Source organism: Otolemur garnettii, unplaced genomic scaffold (assembly GCF_000181295.1).
Source record: "Otolemur garnettii isolate 467f Iridium unplaced genomic scaffold, OtoGar3 scaffold00144, whole genome shotgun sequence".
Classification (NCBI taxonomy): domain Eukaryota; kingdom Metazoa; phylum Chordata; class Mammalia; order Primates; family Galagidae; genus Otolemur; species Otolemur garnettii.
This window is the reverse complement of record NW_003852539.1, coordinates 1,063,380-1,070,033: the sequence shown is the minus strand read 5'-3', so window position 1 is coordinate 1,070,033 and position 6,654 is coordinate 1,063,380. Positions and strand designations below refer to the sequence as shown.

Here is a 6,654-nt window from a genome sequence, read left to right as displayed (position 1 = left end):
TTTCAAAACTATTAAGAAATGATTATAATTGTGATGGATGTGTTACTTATTTCAATGTAAGCCTTTCACATTGTATATCAAATCAGTACACTGAACCCCCTAAATGCATCAATGTACAAAGTTATGACTTAATAAAAAATAATAAAATAAATAAAAGAATAAGCAAAATGAACATGTAAAAAAAAAAGAAGAGAAAAGAAAAGAAAATATCTCAATGAAGGGATCCCTTACAGGGGTGTGGGCAGGGGAGGTGGGACAGGCAGATACCAATAACAGAAGAAAATCATTACTACCCGGAGAGAACAGATGATGACAAAGACCCTCCAGTCGCCACCATGGTAATGAGATAGACACCACTCACTTGCTCCGACCACACACAGCCTGTGGTTGATCTAGCCTTCAATGGCATCACCCCTTAAGGGTGTTTCTTAATCAGCACTTGCAAAGATGGTAAACCTATGCTACAACAGGGAGATACAGGAGACTGGATTGGAGCATTTTGGGTCATAAAGGTGCTGTTTGGGATGCAACATTGAATAAGGATGCCACCAAAGCAGCTACAGCAGCTGCAGATTTCACAGCCAAAGTGTGGGATACTGTCTCAGGAGATAAACTGATGACCCTGGCTCATAAACACATTGTCAAGACTGGATTTCACACAGGATTATTTATTAACTGGGGGACAAGATAAACTTACGCATATACGATTTAAACAGACCTGAAGCAGAACCTAAGGAAATTAGTGGTCACACCTCTGGTATTAAAAAGGCTCTATGGTGTAGAGGTGGTACCTGTGGCTCAGTGGGTAGGGCGCCGGCCCCATATACCAAGGGTGGCAGGTTCGAACCCGGTCCCAGCCAAACTGCAACAAAAAGATAGCCAGGCATTGTGGTGGGCACCTGTAGTCCCAGCTGCTCGGGAGGCTGAGGCAAGAGAATCGCCTGGGCCCAGGAGTTGGAGGTTGCTGTGAGCTGTGTGATGCCACGGCACTCTACCGAGGGCACTGGAGTGAGACTCTGTCTCTATTAAAAAAAAAAAAAAAAAAAAAAAAAAAGGCTCTATGGTGCAGTGAAGATAAACAGATTCTTTCAGCTGATGATAAAACTGTTCGACTTTGGGATCTTGCTACTATGACAAAAGTGAAATCTCTAGATTTTAATATGTCTGTTAGTAGTATGGAATATATTCCTGAGGGAGAGATTTTGGTTATAACTTATGGACAATCTATTGCTTTTCATAGTGCAGTAAATCTGGACCCAATTAAATCCTCTGAAGCTCCCGCAACCATCAATTCTGCATCACTTCCTCCTGAGAAAGAATTTCTTGTTGCAAATGGTGAAGATTTTAAACTTCATAAGTATGGTTATAATAGTGGAGAAGAATTAGAATCCTACAGAGGATACTTTGGTCCTATTCACCGTGGGAGATTTAGTCTTGATGGAGAGCTCTATGCCAGTGGGTCTGAAACTGTGGTAGGAAAAATATATGACCTCTGGAAATGTGTGCTTCCTGAGGAAAATAGTGGTGACCTGGCAAAACCAAAGGTTGGTTTTTCAGAGACAACAGAAGAGGAGCTAGAAGAAATTGCTTCAGAGAATTCAGATTCCATCTATTCTTCAACTCCTGAAGTTAAGGCCCGAGCATCAGACACATACCACAAATAGTATACAACCTATAGACTAAAGCAAGCAAGCAGAGAAAAGCATCAGCCTTCCAGAGTTACTCTCTGCTAAAAGAAAAGACAGACATAAACAATGGGGAATATATGAATTAGCTCCAGTGTTGGAACAACTAACCCAGTGTTACCTGTAAGTGAAAACTCAAGAGTATCAGATGAATGCAGGGGGAGTTATGTATGATGGCCTGTTGTTTTTTTAAAAATTAATATGTGCAAGCCAACATCCAATTTCTCTTCTTATGGTTAGATTTCTTATAGCTGCTTATGTTATTATGGAGAAGAAAAATATATTGACTTATTTTTATGACTTTTCCAATAAAGCAGAATGCCTATTTTTTTTTTTGCTTTAGTCATAAACAAGAGGGAATACATGATAAAGTAATGAATTTGATTTCTCTTTCTTTGTACACTGCTTCTAAACATCTAATTGTTTTTAGTTATCTAAATAAAATACCTTTACAAAAAAAATGTGCTGTATTATTAGCCATACAGAAACACCCAACCAGTTCCTGGTTCTCTGGGGGATTCTTACAGACTTTCTAATGGTTTTTAAGATCCATTGACCTCATCAGGAAAGAGCTGAGTGAACAGTACTGGCTTTCCATCCTGTGCTCAGGTGAGGCTGCAAAGTGGGGAAGAGATCGGTCGTGGAGAACCTCCCACAGAGGGAGAGTAGGAATTATAGTAAGGCAGTTATGTAATATAAGATTTCATTTATATGAAAGTTCCAGAATAGGCAAATCCATAAGGATGGGATGTAGATTAATAGTTTCCTGGGGGTGGGGGGAGGCAGCAATGGAGAGTGACTGCTTAATAGGTATGAGGTTTCATTTGGGGATGATGAGAGTGTTCTAGAACAATATAGTAGTGATATTCGCACAACACTGTGAGTGTACTCAAAGCCACTGAATTGTGTACTCTAAAGGGTGCACATGGTAGAATTTTATGTTACGTGAATTTTATCACAATAAAAAAAAATAAGTAAGCAGTTGGATTTTACTTTAATTGGAGTAAGAAGACACTCAAGGGGTATGGGGTGAATCTGCAGTGACTGAAGTAAACAGAGCCGTAATAGAGTGACCTTGTGGTCCTTCTTGGAGCATCTGTTCCCTCTGGCATGGGCAGGAGGGTTGGGAAGGAAGGGAGGGAGGAGAGAGCAGGCAGGGTAGAGGATGCCAACTCCAAACAGGGGCCAAGGGCAGACCTCTAGGCTATACACGGTCTCTGGATTTTCCTGATTGTTGTGGGTTTTTTGTTTTTGTTCATTTACTTCTTTTTAACTTACCTGGCATTACAAAGGAGGGGTCCTCCTTTGTAAATCTTGGTTATAGGTAGGAACCTTCTCTCCATGCCCTGCCCCACACCCCACCTACCAACCACCTTGGATCTCAGATAGCTGACTGAGTCCAGCTAATGGGATACTCCTTCTGGGATTTTGAATCAGGAAGAGTGATGCAAAGACACAGACAAGACCAAGTGAGAGATTGCACAGACAGCTGAGCTGCCAAGGATGAGAGTCCACTGGCAGCAGCGTCATGCAAGGTCTGGGGCTTTGGCATTGAATGTCCAGGGCCGGCAGTGCCTGGCAACATCTTTACCAGACTGATCCTGAGGGGTGACCTTGGCTGTGGCAGCTGCTGCCTGACCTCTTGTTCTGGTTATTTTCCAAGCCTGGTTCACTCAGCCTCCTTCAATTCTCATACTACCTGGTATCTTTACAGTAAATCCTTTAACTACTCAAGTTAGCCCAAGCTTGTCTTTAATTTTAACTAAGAACCCTATTATGTTGATATAGCCTTAACCACCTTCCATCAAAACAGACAACATGGTGCATTCCAATTAAATGCCTGTGACTTCCTGCAGAATTAAAATACTGTCTGCACCTTGATTCTTGAGTGTGTGTATTTCCCTTTAAACATTGAAGATGCAAAAACAAAATGAATTTCTGTGCACTGAGTTATTGTAACTATGGCGATGGGCAGAAAGAGCACTGCTCTAGCAACTAGAAGACCAGGCCACAGCTAGCTGCACAGCCTTAACCAAGTTGGTTTCTTCTCTATTCAAGCAGAGAGGGACTGTGAGCCCTTTTCCACTGTCTAGGATTCTATGATTCAGGAATGCAAAACAAATAATTTATATTAGCACTGTGCCTAGGAAAACAAATTATTCTTTCTCACAAAGAGACTCCATCTGACTCAGTATCAGACAACTTCAGTTGTCAGTCCTTACTTCCTTTATTAAATAATACATAACCTTGTAGACAAGCAACAAAAATTACACCAGGCTCATCTCCCCATGGGGTATGTCATCTGCAAAAATAATAGTGAAAGTTCACACTGGAATGGCACTTACTATGCATGTCATTGTTCTAAGAGTTTTGCATATTTTATCTCATTTAATTGTTACAATAACCTCACAAAGGAAGTGCTATTCTCATCCCATCTTACAGATGAAGAAACAGAAGCACAGAGAGGTTAAATAACTTACCAAAGTCACTTAGCTCGTAGACAGCAGAACCAGTATTCAAACTCAAACTCCAGAATCCAACCACTTTCTTGTGTGTGTGTGTGTGTTTTGCAAAATTTATATTAGCCACCTTAAAGTGTACCATTTACTGGTGTTTAGTATACCCACAGAATCCATGTTTTTAGTGATACACTGTACTACCAAAACTATATATACCATCAGATAAATAAACTCAATTTACAATCTGTTATACAGACCAAGAGATGAGGACATAGCGCTATCTTTTCTTTTATCCACACCACTGCATTCATTGGCAGTAATGTAATTTCCAGATAAAAATTATAGAGTTGTGGGATGATTCTTGGTAACAGGAAACTATTCATTCTAGGCTATTTTTTGGCCCCGCAAAGGCTGAATCTAAATGAGTGCCCCTTACATTTTAACACTTCAGTGGAGGATGGAATGAAAGAATCCCACTTCTTCCAAGGGCTGGTCCCACTGCTTAGAGACACTCCATCTGCAGAAAAGTTCTGACCTACACCTTTGGTTCACAACTGATAGCTTTTAACTTTTACCCTGACCTTGAGAGAGTAAGGGCAGGTGTAGAAAAGGTTGGTCAACGTTTCCTCTGTGATGATCCTTCATGATCTTGCTGTGGGCAGCCTCAGGCAAATTATTACTACTTCTTCAGAGCAGTCTTCCCTGTGACAGTCATTCATTTAGAGTTTGGTGACATCTGTTTTGCGGCAGATGCTGAGCTGAGCCCTAGAACAGGAAGTGTTGGAGGGGTGGCTGGGTGGGTGGGTGTTGGAAAAGTGGTTCTCAGCAGGGCTGGGGAGGGAGTCACCCAACGGAGCTTCCCAAAACGCAGAGTTCACTCTCACTGGGTCTTGATGTCCCACAAAAGCTGTGGGAACTGAAATAGCAGGTGGATTAGTAGGGGTACATTTCAAAAACTCACCCCCCACAAAATACATCTCCTCTTTCTTACTCTTCCCCAACCACCACTGCCCAAATCCCCACCCCAAACACATTTATTCTTTCAGAACCATTGAAACTGGTGCTTTGTCAGGGTACTTGGGACTCTACAGTTCTGTGGTTCATTCATTACTATATTTCTCACTACAGCATTTCTCAGTGCCTACCCTGGGCTGAGCACTGGAGATACAGAAGAGAATGAGCTCTCGGTCGGCACAGGGCCTGTCCCCTGGATGCTCTCCATCTGGTTGACACAGACACAGACAAGCAAACCAACAGTGTCAATACAACATAAGGAACCCAAGGGGGAAGACGACGTTTTGTGAACTGAATGCCCCTCAGATGACACTTTAATTCCCTCTCCTCCAGAAGAAATGATTCCTTCACCTTCTCTTCAAAACTCCCATTTCCTAATGATCAAACAATATAATAAACATCTGTCAAGTTCTGAACCTAACACATCCGCCTTCCTTCTGGTCTCAGATGCAAAGCATAATCCCCACACGGCCTCACACCCGTTCCAAACCCTCCTGCTAACATTTCCCTGCTGAGAGGCCATTTTAATGAGGAACTTGGTTCAGGCATCAGCTATAGAACATTAATATTCATGGTTAGTATTTGTAAAAAACCTTTATTTCAATCTTTTGTTTCTGTTGGGGGTGGGGGAAAGTCTTCAAATGGCCAGAAATCCCCATTCCTGTTTATTCTATGCAGGCCTCTATTTTCAGAGTGTTTTCTTTTTGGCTTCCATTATTTCATCGAGGTTGGCAAGGAAAGTTAGTTCTGCTCCTGTCCAAGTGTTAAATGGATACTCATGTGTCTCTTTGTACACTGGTATAATTAATTTTATTGCAAATAGGATTTTTCTTTTTTTCTCCTCTGCATGCAAATGTGGTACCCTTTCAGTGTTTGCATAATAGCAGTAATTCTTTCATTTGTACAAAAGGACATGCATTATTTTGGCAGATAGATGGAGCTTTGATGGAGAGATTATTACATTTCCAAAAAGCAAAGAGAATAAATCAGAATTTAGCCAGACGCTGACTAAACACCCACTACCCCAACTCAGCTGATCCTAAGCCAGGTGTCCAACTCACTACTCTTTCCTCCTAGACAACAGCCTTGCAGGACAGTGGGACCTGGCTGATCGTTCCCATTCTCTGCCTGCTTGCCTTGCTCTGTGGACTCTGTCACCTTGCCCTATGGCTCCTGGCTGGTTTGGCCAGTGGAAACGCCAGCTCAAGAATGGAGGGTGGGGGTAGGGAGAGGCTGGTCTATCTATTCCACCCCTCCCTCCCTCCCAGCTTTGTGATGGGTCAGGCAGTGGCTTTTCCCCTCTGATGCCACAGCTCTATCCAGGACCCCCTCTTCTACAAGTCTGGCTTTCCCTGGACTCTGGAAATCCCCCTCCTCCTCCCAGCTTTGGCTAGACCCTGGGAGAGTCACCACCCCTTGTCTGTTAATCCTGCCTATGTCTGTGTAAGTAGTCCTTGTGTTCAGCACCTTTGAGATGCTATCTCTTTCCGCCTAGG

At 42.4% G+C, this 6,654-nt stretch overlaps 1 pseudogene across 1 annotated transcript; it reads left to right on the top strand.

Moving 5' to 3' along the window:
* The first annotated feature begins 335 nt into the window (after positions 1-335).
* LOC100963458 lies at positions 336-1,751 on the top strand (annotated as a pseudogene). Its single transcript, XR_154512.2, has 2 exons — positions 336-768; positions 1,056-1,751. The product of XR_154512.2 is annotated as a serine-threonine kinase receptor-associated protein-like (transcript).
* Positions 1,752-6,654: the final 4,903 nt, after the last annotated feature.